Source organism: Haliotis cracherodii, unplaced genomic scaffold (assembly GCF_022045235.1).
Source record: "Haliotis cracherodii isolate W230 unplaced genomic scaffold, xgHalCrac1.p SCAF_7, whole genome shotgun sequence".
NCBI lineage: Eukaryota > Metazoa > Mollusca > Gastropoda > Lepetellida > Haliotidae > Haliotis > Haliotis cracherodii.
The window spans coordinates 59,887,451-59,906,685 of record NW_027266330.1 but is presented as its reverse complement, the minus strand read 5'-3'; the positions used below and the strand labels follow the sequence as shown (position 1 = coordinate 59,906,685).

At 43.3% G+C, this 19,235-nt stretch overlaps 2 pseudogenes; both read right to left on the bottom strand.

The window, feature by feature from the left end:
* Positions 1 to 5,239: 5,239 nt before the first annotated feature.
* LOC139447583 (uncharacterized protein YwbO-like) lies at positions 5,240 to 11,116 on the bottom strand (annotated as a pseudogene).
* A 1,246-nt stretch (positions 11,117 to 12,362) lies between these two features.
* On the bottom strand, positions 12,363 to 18,533 carry LOC139447592 (uncharacterized protein YwbO-like; annotated as a pseudogene).
* Positions 18,534 to 19,235: the final 702 nt, after the last annotated feature.

The window sequence follows — 19,235 nt, the reverse complement described above, 5'->3', positions numbered from 1 at the left end:
TCTGGCACTTCAGATTTACGCTGCCACAAACAGGTCGGTGTGCGAAACTTTAATTACATGTTGAATAACAACTGGTAGTGGTCAGCGCGTTCGGCACTTACCAGTGCACCGTTATCAGCTATTTAGCTGCAACTGACCAAATTAGAAAATTGAAAACGCGAAATCAAAACACGAGCTGAGTGATTCTATCGGCATTTATAATCTTCTATTACTCAACTTTCCAAACTGACCGTCTGCTTTTGCTATTAACAGACCAAAACCATCAGACAAAATTGTATAACATGTCCAGTCTTTATTAGTCCAAAGTCTCAAATTTCAAACTGGACATGCACATGTAGACTTGCCTTCAGATTAACAAAGGAGGTCTCAGGTATAAATATAGGGGGGAAATCGACTGTTAGTCAGTCCTGCTTTGCCTGAGAACCTCTCTCTGTTTGTCTTTGAAGGTAAGTCACTTTTACTTGTTACTTTGCCATTTAGGTTGAACTTTGCTTGAAATTGTCTTTTAAACTTGTCTTTAATTTTGTATGAATATCTTGCTTGAACAATGAACTTATACTATATGTATTCGAAATGCCGTTCGAATCTAAGCTGCATATCATTCAAGTTTTACTGACACAAATTAACTACAGTAATTTATATGCGTGCGTCTCATGTAGAAATATTACTATTCCACAATCAGCGTTCGTATGCCACATGTTTATTCATCGGGTTAAAACTACTAGGCAAATGATTATTAATCACAGGTGTCGTGGATGCTTCATAATCATCATGGTTCAATGTGAATAGCGTGCATCATAATAATGTATGAATTATCTGTCCGTGTATCGGTAGGACCAGTATTCATATGTGTGTCGTGTTATTTACTTTATTGTATTCTGTATCGTTAGTACAGTGGTTTTATAATGCAACAATGTTAAATGCGTCAATATGCATTAACATGATCCAGTTACTCGATATAATTTACGTTATGTATATTTGTTTGCGTTCTTATGCCTGATAAATACGGTTCTAGAATATAACTTATATCCGATGTTCATACATCAAATATATTCTTTATATACAAAACCAGATCAGTGCAAGTACAGCAAAGTATATTATTCTTATCTGTAGCCCAAAATATATTTCTTATTAGGTAACTACTTTGTGAGGGCATATCACTAGACTACAATACTTGAACGTAACTTTTTCTTCTAGATAAATGCACGCAAATTAAGCAATGCCTAATAAATTTATGTTTTCCAAATTATGCATATTATTTCCATTCGGTAAGATGAATGGACGATGAGTAGAATATCTCAGATACTATACTTAAAGCATGATTTGGACGCTACAGATAACGTAGTAGTTTTATGTTGTAGAATAGTTATAATGAAACAGGCTTTCCTAACGCATTGTTTATATCCATTTCTAAATTACAGTTCACAAGCAACTTCTCTGTTTTAGCGAAATCTCCAATAAGGTCCATAAACATTCACAATAGAATATATGTTCACTAATAATCAGTTTTAATTCATATATATTTCAAGTTTCAAACACGGTATTCAGTCTGTGTGATTTGTATAAGCTCGGCCCGCATAGCGCGGCATGCACAGGCGGCACCTCTCATTGTTATATAACGGCGCACTCACCAGCGCTTGGCAGTGACGGCACGTACCGTATGTAACCATTTTGCGCAAGCTGTTTTCTGAATTTAGTATAGTGTATTCAGTCATTGAATGCGGGTCCCATTATTATTTACTGTATTAAATCTTGTATTCACTATTTAACTCTGAAGTGTACATCTGAATCAGTTATAGTTCATGACGTCACATGTACCGTATTTAACGTAGAATAAGTTATTCGACATGTCATTGTTCAAGAAAGGTGTTGTTATAATCTTTCATATGAATGCTTTTTGTAAACTTTGTTCAGATGTTATTTATGAGTTCCTTAAATATATATCAAACATTATGAGTAATTATCAATGAGTAATTTAATGTGAGTTGATTATAATGTCTGCATTATATCAAATGTTTACTGCTATGATATAAATGAATATCCAATGAGTTGAGCTTACACTTTACACTTTGTTATTATTTTACAAGTGGTATTTTAATTATAAATGTGTTACGTAATCTTATCAATGTTATATTAGGCTGTAACTTGAATAGGTACTGAGACTTCTCTGAAGTAAATGCATTGTTGAAGTGAAATCACACAACAAGCAATTGTTTATTAACTCATGCCTATTAGACAGACAGACAGTTTATTCAGTAAGAAGGCCATAGGCCCATAATACAGACAATGGTTGATTGCATGAACTACGCATGCCAAGGAAGTAGTCGATTTAAGTTTCTCTTAGCCGTTGGACTTTATATAGATATAAACATGTGTTATATACAACATCAATTTTTTCTGATGAAATTATTTCAGTAAAAGATGTTACAGTTTGAAACTTGATATACTGTTTAAGATACATATTTCTTAGGGCTGAATAACGCTCACATACAAGTAAAACATGAAATTCATCTTCATTGAAAGATATACCATTTTCTATACAATATTTACATAATCGTTCAGTGTATGGGACTATGGATAATGCCCTGCTTCACCAGGATAGAAGAACCTCCTGTAGCTTTATCACCAGGAGGGGGAAACGAGTGGTAAGAACTAAACTGTCGGATATCAAATAGATCTGTTTTTTAGATATGTTTCTTGGAGACAAAAAACTGACGGTTTAAAATCTTGTATTTGTTGTATTGTTGTATTTCATTAAAATTCTTCTTAAGACCTCTGCAATTCCATTCATTATTTGTATAATGTTTTGTTGATTCATGGTGGTGCTTCCACGGGAAAAATGTCACGCGAACGTGAGGAAGACTTGTTGTACTTCTACGTGTCTTCGTACCCAAATGTTTTGATCGTTGGTAATAAAATCAATCAGTGGATTGTCAAGCCCAGACTCATATATGCAGTTGTCATACTGCGGCGATGCACAAGCTGGGTAGTGAGTAGTGGTCCTATATAGATGGGTATTGTGTAGTGGCTCCACGTTGCTGGATAGTGTGTAGTGGCTCCATATAGAAGGACAGTGTGTAGTGGCTCCATATAGAAGGACAGTGTGTAGTGGCTCCATATAGATGGGTATTGTGTAGTGGCTCCATATAGAAGGACAGTGTGTAGTGGCTCCATATAGACGGACAGTGTGTAGTGGCTGCATATAGAAGGACAGTGTGTAGTGGCTCCATATAGAAGGACAGTGTGTAGTGGCTCCATATAGAAGGATAGTGTGTAGTGGCTCCATATAGACGGACAGTGTGTAGTGGCTCCATATAGAAGGACAGTGTGTAGTGGCTCCATATAGACGGACAGTGTGTAGTGGCTCCATATAGAAGGACAGTGTGTAGTGGCTCCATATAGAAAGAAAGTGTGTAGTGGCTCCATATAGAAGGACAGTGTGTAGTGGCTGCATATAGAAGGACAGTGTGTAGTGGCTCCATATAGAAAGACAGTGTGTAGTGGCTCCATATAGACGGACAGTGTGTAGTGGCTCCATATAGAAGGACAGTGTGTAGTGGCTCCATATAGACGGATAGTGTGTAGTGGCTCCGTATAGATGGGTATTGTGTAGTGGCTCCATATAGAAGGACAGTGTGTAGTGGCTCCATATAGAAGGATAGTGTGTAGTGGCTCCATATAGAAGGATAGTGTGTAGTGGCTCCATAAAGAAGGACAGTGTGTAGTGGCTCCATATAGAAGGACAGTGTGTAGTGGCTCCATATAGAAGGACAGTGTGTAGTGGCTCCAAATAGATGGGTATTGTGTAGTGGCTCCATATAGAAGGACAGTGTGTAGTGGCTCCATATAGAAGGACAGTGTGTAGTGGCTCCATATAGAAGGACAGTGTGTAGTGGCTCCATATAGATGGGTATTGTGTAGTGGCTCCATATAGAAGGACAGTGTGTAGTGGCTCCATATAGATGGGTATTGTGTAGTGGCTCCATATAGAAGGACAGTGTGTAGTGGCTCCATATAGAAGGACAGTGTGTAGTGGCTCCATATAGAAGGACAGTGTGTAATGGCTCCATATAGAAGGACAGTGTGTAGTGGCTCCATACAGAAGGACAGTGTGTAGTGGCTCCATATAGAAGGACAGTGTGTAGTGGCTCCATATAGACGGATAATGTGTAGTGGCTCCATACAGATGGATAGTGTGTAGTGGCTCCATATAGACGGATAGTGTGTAGTGGCTCCATATAGATGGGTATTGTGTAGTGGCTCCATATAGAAGGATACTGTGTAGTGGCTCCATATAGAAGGACAGTGTGTAGTGGCTCCATATAGATGGGTATTGTGTAGTGGCTCCATATAGAAGGACAGTGTGTAGTGGCTCCATATAGAAGGATAGTGTGCAGTGGCTCCATATAGATGGGTATTGTGTAGTGGCTCCATATAGAAGGACAGTGTGTAGTGGCTCCATATAGAAGGACAGTGTGTAGTGGCTCCATATAGAAGGACAGTGTGTAGTGGCTCCATATAGACGGATAATGTGTAGTGGCTCCATACAGATGGATAGTGTGTAGTGGCTCCATACAGCTGGATAGTGTGTAGTAGCTCCATATAGAAGGATAATGTGTAGTGGCTCAACGTTGCTGAATAGTGTGTAGTGGTTCCATATAGCTGGATAGTGTTTAGGTGAGGTGAGGTGAAATTAGGTTTAACGTCGCGTCCAACATTATTGCACTTATATAGCGACGTGCATGCATGTGTGTTAGTGTGGCTGCTTGTACTAGTCCGGACTGATGCCGATTTATAGTGCTAGCTCACTGAGATACCATGCCGCAGTTTAACATGAATACCCTACTCAGTCACAGTATACTGACTCCAAGCCGACCAGTGCTTGTTTAAGCCCTTTAATGCCAAGCGCCAGACAGGGTAACAACAAGTACCATCTTTTAACGTCTTTTGGTATGACGCGGCTGGGGATCGAACCCCTGACCTTCCGCTCTCCGGGAGGACGCTCTACCACTAGACCACGGAGGCGGTCTGATAGTGTTTAGTGGCTCCATAAGCTGGATAATGTCTGTTCCGAATAGATGGATGTTTTTGGTGGCTCCATATAGTTGAATATGTACCAGCTGTCGTCATAGTTCGGTGATACACAACAAACAAGCAATGTGTGAAGGACACGACCTTCAGGGGATGATATCATTTCGGCTCCGCCCGTTAAAAAACAAAACTAAAACATTGTGTTTTCATGTTTTTTTCAACTTCTTTCGACTTAAATTAACAATTGTAAATATACGTTTTAATCTCAACTGGACACCATATATCTAAACAAGCTTCTTGGATAAAATGGACATTAGGTATCGCACCAATCAAACACAGTGTCACCTGTCTCTAGCCAATCAAAGGTAGTCGCCGTAGTGTTGACGTTACTCTTCACGTCACGTGACTAACATCTGCTCAGCCACTGGTAAGTTTAATGGCTGTCGTCATCGGGTCACTTTTCAAAAGGGCAACATCAACACTAACAAATTAATTAAATGGTAACTGGGTATTTAAGCATAAGCTTCACATACGTCGTAGCAGGACACACAAATCATCAGCACAGACTACTGCATAATTGGTCACTGGGTATTGTTGCACAAACACACATTGTTTATAGCAAGACACGCACTCATAGAGCGGGATAAAGACGAGGTCCCTGGTGATTGGTCGAAAAGGCTTTTCCAGTCGGTGCTAGATCGTTACACATTTGGTCACGTCAAATCTGAAAAAAAACAAATGTCAACTTTAACTTCGTGAACATGACCTGTTACATAACGGTAAACGATAGAGGGGTAAACACAACGTGAACACGTGATTGACGGCGTTGTGTAAACTTTCTCTTCTCACATCACTCCAGTGGAGAGGGGTGGTGGGCTCGGTAAGTGATTGAATGAGTATGGTTTTACGCCGCTTTAAGCAATATTCCAGTGAGTGAGTGAGTGAGTTTGGTTTAACGCCGCTTTTAACAGTATTCCAGTTATATCGCGGCGTGTCAGCCCGAAGTGATGCAGGTCTCAGACGTTTACCACTTCGGTGAAACCCACGAGTACGGGTATGGTGCTGACAAACCTAGAAACATAATCGGGGCGAACCGGGATTCGAACCCACAATCATAGGTTTCTGGCGTGCCCAAGGGACTCAACTCTGCACAGCGAATCGCGGCGCCTTAGACGACTGGGCCACCCGTGCCCCCAGCAATATTCCATCAGTATCACGGCGGGGGACATCAGAAATGGGCTTCACACATTGTACCCATGTCGGGAATCGAACCCGGGTCTTCAGCGTGACGAGCGAACGCTTTAACCACTAGGCTACCCGACCGCCCCTGATGGTTGGGGGTATAGGAGGGTGCGTGTTTATGTCCATATGCGGGGAATCGCTTAGACTAGTCCACCGCCTGTCGTCAACGATGCAGTATGTATCACGTCAATTGCAGTGTCAAAATGTCGTCACCGACGAAGTATTATGTATCACGTCAACAACAGTGTATGTATTTCGTCAATGATGAAGTGTATGTTGGACCAAGTGGATGATAAATAATTGCCCTTCTGCATATAACACTACGATATGGCTATCGGCTCGGATATGATAAATAAGAATTAAAAGTGTTTGTTAAAATATATCATCATATCATAACATACAACGTGTTGTTAATGACTCCGTCATGAATACAGTGTCTTTAAAGCTTCCCATACACATACACACACGCGCGTACACACACACATACAAACGCGTACACACATACATGCGCGTATACACACACACGCACGTATATACATAGGCGTAAACACATACACACGCGTACACACATAAACGCACGTACACACACTAACGCGCATACAGACACACACGTACACAAATACAAACGCGAATACACATACATACGCGTACACACACGGACGTAAACGCACATATACACGCACTTACACACAACAACGCATCTACACACATACACGTGCGTACAATTACACATGCACGTACACACATACAGGGGCGTACACACATACACACATACGCTCGCACAGACGTTCTGCTGCAGACGAACTTGTCAAAAGGCTACAGCAAGCAGTCTTAAAGAAGTGTTCATTTTCTCATTATCACATACTATGTGCAAACAAAGACGCACGCACAAATATACGCGCGCACAAAGACGCACACATAAATATACGCGCGCACAAAAACGCACGCACAAACATACGCGGGCACAAAAACGCACGCACAAATGTACGTGCGCACAAAGACTGCCACACAAATATACGTGCGCACAAAGACGCACACACAAATATACGCGCGCACAAAGACACACGCACAAATATACGCTCGCACAAAGACGCACACACAAATATACGCGGGCACAAACACGCACACACAAATATACGCGCGCACAAAGACGCACGCACCATTTTGATTTCAAGTGCGACTGGTTGCTTCTTGGGGGAACTTCTCAGCCGCCATCTCCATCATCTTCTTGAAGGTCTCCACATCCTGTGCACCGGAGAACATGCGATGGCCGTTCATGTAGAAGAAAGGGACACCTGTAGGCAAAGTGAGTGAGTGAGTGAGTGAGTTGGGTTTAACTCCGCTTTTAACAGCTTTTTAGCTACGGCAGTCATCGTCTCCAGCAACAGGAGGCCAAGCATTACGCATGACATTTCCCCAGCCAGGATGTCTTACCAAAATATATTGATAAGCACACATAAACAACTTCAATAATTGTATTTATTATTTATTAATATTTGACATTTACAGTTAGTGCCAAAAAACGTTCTTTGGGGTCCACATTCGTAAATATGCCTTAAGACACCAGGGGCCGCCGTGGCCCAGTAGTCTAAGGCCTCGCAATTCGCTGTGCAGAGTTGCGTCCCCTGGGCACGCCAGAAACCTAGGATTGTGGGTTCGAATCTCGAATCGCCGATAATGTTTCAGTCCAAAGTGTTTAGTTTATAGTTGAGTCGCAAACCAAACAGTGTTACGTAAGGATTCAAAAGTTATCCATTACAAGTAATGGGTGAATACCTATTTCAAGGTATAAAATTCAATTCCGACAACAAAAATGGAAAATTCGTTCCGATGTGGTGCTTTGTGTCTATGGAAGGTGTAAGTCCCCTTATTTCGAGTGAAACTGACTGATTCAATACTTTGGGAATTTTAGAATGCCTTGCGGGAATATTTCAATCTGTTCCCGAATATAAAGAGCTTTGGCAAGAGATACTACTTGTTCCGAATCATCAAAGACTTTATCAACAGAGACTGTTTTTGTTTGTTTGTTTGTTTGGTATTTAACGCCGCACTCAGCAATATTCCAGCTATATGACGACGGTGTGTAAATAATCGAGTCTGGATCAGACAATCCAGTGTGACATCATGAGTATCGATCCTAACAACGGGATACGATTACATGTATCAACCAAGTCAGCGAGCCTGACCACCCGATCTCGTTAGTTGTCTCTTACGACAAGCACAGTCGCCTTTTACGACAAGCATGGGTCGCTGAAGACCTATTCTACCCCGGATCTTCACGGGTCCAACAGCGACAGAATCAACAGATAGAATCATCAGTGACCTACCGGAAACACCTTTCTGACTCCATGACAACGCTCTTGTGCGGATGTCCTGGATGACTGCCTGGTTGTTGATGTAGGCCTTGACCTCTCCCGGGTCAAGGCCAGCCTCCTTGCCCACTCCCATCAGGACGTCATCGCCTAAGAACTTCCCTTTCGTAAAGTACGTCTAAATATAAACAGGAATTATCCGTTTTTATGTTCACATTTGACATTACTACAAACACATCAAAAACATATTCTTAACTGACCTAACTAAACAAAAAACTACTCAAACAATCGTTCTACAAACTCCATGGATAAAAATCAAAGATGCACATACGACAGGGACATATCATAACAATGAAGACTTTGTGAAAAAATCGTTTGGGATGAAAACAGAAGACAGTAAAATAATCTGTTGTTTTCTAACACGTGTTGGGAACTTTGGGCTTACGTCGAAAAGACGTTCGGCGACGTCATTCTGTAGGCTTTCTCCTCCCTTGTGTTTGGCAAGTTCCATCAGCGCATGCGCTTTGAGTGTATTGGGGACCACTGTGGCCTTATTGGTAAAGTCGATACCCACTTCCTGTCCGGCTTGTTTCAGGTACTGAACCCTGTGAAGGAAGAACATGTATAAACAATGTTTACCCAGTGTCAGTACCGTTTTAATATTAAAATACATGATCAGCGTCATGACGCCAGTCGATTTTGACGTAACTACGTTTGTTTGTTTGTTTGTTTGTTATTTAACGCCTCACTCAGCAATGTGACGGCGGTCTGTAAATAATCGAACCTGGACCAGACAACCCAGTGATTGAAAACATGCGCATCGATCCACGCATTTGGGAACGATGACATGCATCAACCATGTCAGCGAGTCTGACCACCCGATCCCGTAAGTCGCCTCTTACGACAAGCACAGCATCCACTGATGATTTTATGAATGTTTTAACTGATTCAATGGCCACGTATATACCATATATGTACATATATTTTCCCTCATACAAACCACACGTTAAAAAACTCATCAAAGTTGATTAAATATGAAAAAAACAGCATTTTACCATCTCGACCTGAAATAATATCGATGATTTCAGATGACCTAGCTGCATTTTATGAACGCTTCCTATGAACAATTTCAAACACGTCATGTCTGGTCATACATTCTGTATACATTTTGTGAATACAATATACACAAAACTGACAACAGACAATATATAGACATTTGCTAAAGCCTCGCACCGACTGCCAAGAGTCCAAGAGTTTGCACTGTAGTTAATACTACCCCTGGCTGCGTACTTTGACCTAGTAGTGACCTGTCAAATCTCAAACAATGAAACTGTTATTATCCTCGACATCAACAAATCAGTTCTCACCTGGGATTCGCGGGGTCTGTATACATGGCTGGTTTGGGCATCCCCTCGATGGGGGTATTGGGTCGGAGGAGGAAGGGTTCCCATCGAACGCGGACCTCGAAGTTTTCCGCGAGATCAGCTAAAGCGACCTCCAACTTCCTCTTGCCGACCCAACACCATGGTCAGATGACGTCGCTGACGACGTCCACGTTGATCAGCTGCCGAGATGCCATGTTGACCACGAACTATGTCAACCTGTTGATGCGTATTTTACCTGAACGGTTGTCACGTCTTCCTCGAAACACTCGCACAAAACACTGGAGTTACCTCCCTTTCCCAGATCAACAAACACAGCTTCTCAGCAGCGCATGACCCTATTATCATGTAGGGAGAGCTCCGCGACCGGGTTATCGCTGTGAGGAGCTTGGTAAATACAACCCAAAGATAACACGGGTGGTGGTCACATTCCAGAGCGACCTAATTTGGCAGCCGCTGCATGGGTAATGTTATTTCGATGAGTTTATTTACGGAAGCATGCATGTTTAGTACCGTCTGCTGGGACAAATTAAGTGATACAATGAATTCGGATCCCCGCTCTCCCACGATTTCAGTACTTACATTCAAATGTCACTTCTCAGATTCACTGATCATTAGTGAATTCGGAAACTACCGTTATATTTCTTGACATTAGTAAGTGTATATCTTCATGCTGAGTTATAGTCTTGCGCCTAGACTAACATTTAGTCTATGAAATCTTATATTACACAATATCCTTCTTGACTCTAAAACAAACAAAAAATCTCCCTATGCTGATTTCATAGAAATTTCATGCGGAATAGAGCTAGCAAGAGCTGGCTAGACTTGCTTTTGTATGCGTTTCTAGATTATTATGTTTTTCGTAAAACAAATATATTCCACAGTCATGGTGCAGGACTATCTTGCGCCATGACTGTGCAATTATCTAAGTGTTCACCCTGTGCGTATTCCGGGTTAGAACTGGTCCTTAGCAAGATGAGAATAAGTCTGCAGGAACCCATGCTTGTCTCCCTGTAAAGATTCCTGGTTAGACTGAGTGAGTGAGTATGGTTTTAGCAATATTCCAGCAATATCACGGCGGGTGACACCAGTAATGGGCTTCACACATTGTACCCATATTCCGGGTTAGAATAGTCCCCAGCAACCTATGCTTGTCTCCCCGTGGGGATTTCAGGTTAGAATAGCCCCCAGCAACCTATGCTTGTCTCCCCGTGGGAATTCCGGGTTAGAATAGCCCCCAGCAACCTATGCTTGTCTCCCCGTGGGAATTCTGGGTTAGAATAGTCCCCAGGAACCTATGCTTGTCTCCCCGTGGGGATTTCAGGTTAGAATAGTCCCCAGCAACCCATGCTTGTCTCCCTGTGAGGATTCCGGGTAAGAACAGCCACAGCAACCGATGCTTGTCTCCCCGTGGGGATTCCGGGTTAGAATAGCCCCCAGCAACCTATGTTTGTCTCTTGTAGGGATTCCGTGTTAGAATAGTCCCAGCAACCCATGTTTGTCTCCCTGTGAGGATTCCGTGTTAGGATAGTCCCCAGCAACCCATGCTTGTCTCCCGGTGAGGATTCCATGTTAGGATAGTCCCCAGCAACCCATGCTTGTCTCCCTGTGAGGATTCCGTGTTAGAATAGTCCCCAGCAACCAATGCTTGTTTGCTCGTAGGGATTCCGGGTTAGAATAGTCTCCAGCAACCTACGCCTGTCTCCCCGTGGGGATTTCAGGTTAGAACAGCCCCAGCAACCTATGCCTGTCTCCTCGTAGGGATTTCGTGTTAGAATAGTCCCCAGCAACCTATGCTTGTCTCCCCGTGGTGAGTCCGGGTTAGAATAGTCCCAGCAACCTATGCTTGTCTCCCCGTGAGGATTCCGGGTTAGAATAGCCCCAGCAACCTATGTTTGTCTCCTAGTAGGGATTCCGTGTTAGAATAGTCCCAGCAACCAATGTTTGTCTCCCTGTGAGGATTCCGTGTTCGGATAGTCACCAACAACCAATGCTTGTCTCCCCGTGAGGATTCCGGGTTAGAATAGCCCCAGCAACCCGTGCTTGTCTCTCTGTTGGGATTCCGTGTTAGAATAGTCCCCAGCAACCTATGCTTGTCTCCCCGTGGGGATTCCGGGTTAGAATAGCCCCAGCAACCTACGCTTGTCTTCTCGTAGGGATTCCGGGTTAGAATAGCCCCAGCAACCGATGCTTGTCTCCCCGTGGGGATTCCGGGCTGGAATAGATCGAAGCACTATGCTTGTCTCCCTTTCACTTGTCATCGTCCCCCAATTCCATATATCGTCAGTGAATTGTTAGGACCAGACTCGATCATATATCAGCTGTCGTCACACAGCGGCGATACACAACAAGCAATTCGTGGTGAAGGAAACAACCTTCAGGTGACCAGTTTGGTTCCGTCCGTACAAAAGACAAAACTAATACATTATGTTTTCATGAGGTTTCAACTTTTTTTAATATGAATTAACAATTGTAAATATGTTTTAATCGTAACTCTGTCCAGATTCTACTTTAATACAGTGGTATCGCACCAATCAAACAGCGTCGTTTGTCTCAGCCAATCAATTGTAATGTTGATGTTACTCTTCACGTCACGTGACTAACATCAGCTCAGCCACTGGTCAGTTTAGTGGCTGTCGTCATCGGGTCACTTTTTCAAAAGGGCAACATCAACACTAACCAATTAATTAAATGGTCACTGGGTATTTTAGCATAAGCTTCACGTGCAGAGTAACAGGATATACTATCAGAGTGTGGAATAGATAGGAGGTTCGTGGTGATAGGTCGTTAACGCTTTTGCACTCGTTGCAAGATCGTTACACATTAGGTCACTGAATCTGAAAAAAAGGAAAGTTGAACTTTAACTGTCACGTGTTCTTTACCTGTTATACAACTGTAAACAAAAATGGGATGGATATACACACGTGTACACTGATTTCCTCTTCTCTCGGGGCGGTCGGGTAGCCTATTGGTTAAAGCGTTCGCTCGTCACGCCGAAGACCCGGGTTCGATTCCCGACATGGGTACAATGTGTGAAGTCCATTTCTGGTGTCCCCCGCCGTGATATTGCTGGAATATTGCTAAAAGCGGCGTAAAACCATACTCACTCACTCACTCACTCACTTTAACGATGAGTGAGTGAATGAGTTAGATTTTACGCCGCGTTTAGCAATATTCCAGCAATGTCACGGCGAGGGACACCACAAATGGGCTTCACACATTGTACCCATGTGGGGAATCCTACAGCGTGACAAGCGAATGCTTTAACCACTAGGGTACTTCACCTACCCGTCAACAATGATATGTTGGGCCATATAGATAATAAACAATACACTTCCATATGTCAATGCACTCAAGTGTGAGAAATAACATTAGATGATAAAAAGAGTTTTGTTGCAATCTTATACTTTCAACAAACAACGCGTCGTTTGAGGTTCGCCATGAGTACACCATCTTTAAAGAATGCTTCAAAGAACACACACACACACACACACACACACACACACACACACACATATACACGCACGTGCATACATACACATACGATCAACAGTTAACCCCAATCAGCCCCGTGAAGATCCGGGGTAGAATAGGTCTTCAGCAGCCCATGCTTACCGTAAAAGGCGACTATGCTTGTCGTAAGAGGCGACTAACGGGATCGGGTGGTCAGGCTTGCTGACTTGGTTGATGCATGCCATCGTATACCAATTGTGTGGATCGATGCTCATGATTTCAATCACTGGATTGTCTGGTCTAAACATGATTATTTACAGACCGCTGTCATATAGCTTGAATGTTGCTGAGTGCGGCGTTAAACAACAAACAAACAAACAAACAAACATAAGCCCATTCGCACATCCTCACATACAAGCAGATGCACACGCACAGACGTTCAGATGCAGACGCAATGGTTGACAGATTGCAAAACGTGTCTCACGAAGGTGTGTGTTATCTTATCCTCACACACGACGCACATACAAAGACGCAGACACAAAGACGGACATACAAAGACGCACACACAAAAACGCACACACAAAGACGCACATACAAAGACGCACACACAGACGCACACACAAAGACGCACATACAAAGACGCACACACAAAGACGCACACACAAAAACGCACACACAAAGACGCACACACAAAGACGCACACAAAAACGCACACACAAAGATGCACACACAAAAACGCACCATTATGATTTTAGGTGCGACTGGTGGCTTCCTGCGGGAACTCTTCAGCCACCATCTCCATCATCTTCTTGAAAGTCTCCACATCCTGTGCGCCGGAGAACATGCGACGGCCGTTCATGTAGAAGTAGGGGACACCTGTAGGCAAAGTAGTTATTGCAGTTGTCATCGGTGTCGAGGAAACAGAAGACAAGGCATGTCACACTGTAAAAATGTGTTGGAGAGAGAGAGAGAGAGTCAGAGAGAGAGAGAGAGAGAGAGGAGGAGGAGGAGAGAGAGAGAGAGAGAGAGAGAGAGAGAGAGAGAGAGAGAGAGAGAGAGAGAGCTTCAATGACTTACCGGAAACACCTTTCATTGCCCATGACTGCGCTTTTGTGCGGATGTCTTGGATGACCTTGTCGGTGTTGATGTAGGCATTGACCTCTCCCGGGTCAAGGCCAGCCTCCTTTCCCACTCCCATCAGGACGTCATCGTCTAAGAACTTCCCTTTCGTAAAGTACGCCTAATATAAACAGGAATTATCCGTTTTCAGGGTCACACTTTTCATTACATCAGCACATCAAAATGACATCTTGACCAAAACAAAATACAAAACTACTTACTTCATGTCTATGATTTGGTTGGTTTGAGCATCGTTTGGTTTGGTTGTTGTTTAACGCCGCACTCAGCAATATTCCAGCTATATGACGGCGGTCTATAAATAATCGAGTCTGGATCAGACAATCCAGTGATTGACATCATGAGCATCGATCCACGCAATTGGGATCGATGACATGCATCAACCAAGTCAGCGAGCCTGGCCGTTAGTCCCGATCCCGTTAGTCGCCTCTTACGACAAGCATATAGTCGCCTTTTACGGCAAGCATGGGTTGCTGAAGACCTATTCTAACCCGGATCTTCACGGGTCTCATGTCTATGAATAAAATGAAAAAATATGGCTTGGCACAAAAACAGCAGACAAACAAATAACCTGTCGTGTTCTAACGTGTAAGAAACGTTGGGCTTACGTCGAACAGACGTTCTGCGACGTCATTCTGTAGACTTTCCTGGCCCTTGTTTCTGGCAAGTTCCAACAGCGCATGCGCTTTGAGTGTATTGGGTACCACTGGGGCCTTATAGGTAAAGTCGATACCCACTTCCTGTCCGGCTTGTTTCAGATACCGAACCCTGTAATGGGAAAACAGGAATAAACAGAGCTTATTCTGTCCCAATGTCAGTACCGTTTCAATATTAAAACCACATCAAGAATTTACGGGACGCAAAACTCTGTATCGAATAGCCTTAAAATCAAAAACGGACACACGAAAATATGTGAATCCCCGTGGAGGCAGAAATTCCACAGGCTCGCTGACTTGGTTGGTGCATGTCATCGATCCCAACTGCGTGGATCGATGCTCATGATATTAATAACCGGATTGTCTGGTTCAGACTCGATTATTTACAGACCGCCGTCATATGGCTGGAATATTGCTGAGTGCGGCGTTAAACAACAAACAAACAACCAACCAGAAATTCCATATGCATGTTTAGGAATGAATGCCGTGCTATGGATTAATTTGGTACCATTAAAAATGAATTTCCGTACGTAATTGTGTTAAAAAATGCACCCACAGTCGAATGCTTCACGATCATTTAGACACTCTGTATCCGTTTCATGTTTAACTAGCGGCATCTGGGAATTGGCAATGTTATGTTGTGGTTAAGCACTGTTGTAAGTCTGCAACCCCCATGTTGTAAGTGAGTGAGTTGGGTTTAACGCCGCTTTTAACAGTATTCCAGTTATATCGCGGCGTGTCAGCTAAATGTGGGAGGAAAGTCCGAAGTGATGCAGGTCTCAAACATTTACCACGGTGAAACCCACGAGCACGGGTATGGTGCTGACAAACCTAGAAACATAATCGGGGCGAACCGGGATTTGAACCCACCATCATAGGTTTCTGGCGTGCCCAAGGGACGCAACTCTGCACAGCAAATCGCGGCACCTTAGACCACTGGGCCACCCGTGCCCCCTCCCAATGTTGTAGATTACCATGGAACCCCTACAAATAGGTTTTGAGACAGAAAACAGCGTGATTACTATCCCCCGCAACGGGGCACATTAGAATGTTGTTTGATCATATAGAAGTGAATATAAACTCTTAGAGTCTTATAAATCCTTAAGAAGAGTTAGACACTTAGGCCGCTTTATGACATCAGAAAAATTGATTAAATGTGAAATTAATATACATAAAAGGGCCCTTCTCTGGAACCGTAACTCAGTCTTGATAAGTATCTCTTTGATAAGCCGAGAAAAACTTATCCCCATTGCAGACACTATGCACCCATTCGTGACCAACTCGTGTTATTCCGGGACAAGCCGAATAGCGACTCGTGCCCCTCTCGTGGCCATTTTTGCGACCGGGTTCCGTCTGTGCGCAAACGGGCATAGTTGAAAGAACTTGTGGGACTACTTCCAACATGGCTGCCGATGTAACGCCATTCCATTCGTGGCCAACTCGTGTTATTCCGGGACAAGCCGAATATGTTACGGAAAGGGGCGAGTGGTGACGAATGACTGTGTACCCAGCAAAATAAAAAGGGTCAAGGGCCGTAATAATTGACAAGATCAATTTTCGAGTTCAGTCTTGACAGGTTTCTCTTAAATAAGCATGCAAACTTCATTCAAGTAACTTCAGTAGTTCTGAGAAAACTGGTCCTCATTGTACACCGTATGCACTAAGTGGAAAAGCACAGAGCAAGGGCCGTAACTCTCTCAAAAGTAAATGACGGGACCAACTTTCGAACCCAGTCTTGATAAGTATGTTTCAGATAAGCATGCAAACGTTCATTCATGTAACTTCAGTAATTTCAATATTAAAGAAAGCTATCGAACGATACTCAAAGGCTGGAAGACGTAAAGTCACACGTGACCTAAAAGCGTCACCATTACGTTGTTTTTTAAACAACTCCCGTTAATCCTGTAACCCCGATCTCTGACGGTTACAGCAATTATATTTAAATGAAGCTGATTCGTAACACTGTGAAGACTATAACGGTCATAATTCAACAAAGAATCACACAGTCCTAATTCCATCAGCTAACCACCCGTTAAGATCCGGGGTAGAATAGGTCTTTAGAAACTCATGCTTGCCGTAAAAGGAGACTATGTTTGTCGTAAGAGGCAACTAACGGGATCGGGTGGTCAGGCTCACTCACTTGCTTGGATCGATGCTCGTGTTTTTGTTTTTTACAGACCGCCGCCATATAGCTGGAATATTGCTGAGAGCGACGTTAAACAACAAACAAACAAACAAACATACCCTCCAACCAACCGAACCCCCCCCCCCCCCCCTCCACACACACACACACACACACCATCAGCACACCCACCACACACACCTATAATAACTTATTAGTCCCTAACAACTACCAATGTGTTTCATTGCCTTTTTTCTGTTTTGTCACGATGACGTTTCAAAATGTTTATATCGTACATGTCATGGTTTGAAAGCGTTCATATAACTAGGGATGCATTGGATGTTATGTTTTGGCGTTTCTCTAGCCTTGCTCCAAGGCTGTACTGAAAGAAAGGTCCATAGATGAGTCGTAATTCTATCCTCCGAATAGGCAAGTCTAGATATGTAGAGGGGGCATGGGTGGCCCAGTCGTCTAAGGCGCCGCGATTCGCTGTGCAGAGTTGCGTCCCCTGGACACGCCAGAAACCTATGATTGTGGGTTGGAATCCCTGTTCTCCCTGATTATGTTTCTAGGTTTGTCAGCACCATACCCGTGTACGTGGGTTTCACCGAAGTGGTAAACGTCTGAGACCTGCATCACTTCGGGGTTTCCTCCCACATTAAGCTGACACGCCGTGATATAACTAGAATACTGTTAAAAGCGGCGTTAAACCCAACTCACTCACTCTAGATATGTGGACAGTCAAGTCTCTTATAGGGACAACTTTTTCGTATTATTTATATAATCTAGAAATTAACACTTAAACTAATATTAATGCCTTTGAGACTTGTGCAAGTCTAGTGTTTCTCCCTCACTCACTCACTCACGCACGATCACTCCGGGTACTCACCCTGGATTCTGGGGGTCCGCGAAGTTGGCAGACTTGGGCGTTCCCTCAAGGGGGGTGTCGGGCCGGAGGAGGAAGGGCTCCCAACGAACGCGGAACTCAAACTTGTCAGCGAGCGCCGTCATTGCCGTCTCCAACTTCCTCTTGCCGACCCAACACCATGGTCAGACGACATCGCTCACGACGTCCACTTTTATCAGCGCCCGACCTGCCATTCTGTGATGAGGTAGCACCACAACACTGTAAGCCTGGTATTTTGTCAGAGGTCTAGGGAATTTAAAACACTGTGTCAGCCAGGAAACTGGGTCAGTTGTGTAGGGAGGGTTGTATAGAGCGGATCAAAGTGCTGCGTCACGATAAAGAACCAATCTAGTTACCTCCCTTTGACTGTGCACTGACGAGCAGTGCATCATCAAAAGCTTCCAGAAAATGTTCGGTGACTTGCAAAAATGTTTACAACAGTGAAACCTCGTTATAACACATCTATTGTTTAAACGTTCCATTACTTTTCAGGAATGGATAGTTGTTTGTCAAGTGTATATTATCTGGAACCAACATTTCAATAACATTTTAATTTACACTTGTAACAGACGGAACTTTGTTTTGGACATGTGAGTGATATCACATTTTGGCGGAAAATATGTAACGCCAACGGGTTTCGAACCCGCATCGTTTGATTTGAGGACGTCTGATTGGCGACCTCAGCTACGGCAGCACATGACAGTAAAGTGTGAAATTAACTAGTAATTATTTTCAAATATTTGCATTATCCTTAAACACTGAAACAAACGTATCATCCAAAACTGGCTCCCACATGATACCGCTAGGGTGAGATCAAGCGATATCTACATTGTAGATATCGCTGCAATGAAATTGTATCACAATGCTTTGCAGACCATTGTGACGTCATTGGTTACCATGACGTCACAATAAAATGACATCACTAATGCCTCTGCTACTGAAGCTGTTCGCAGTACTTCTTACACTTAAGACACTGCTAATTACTGTCTACAA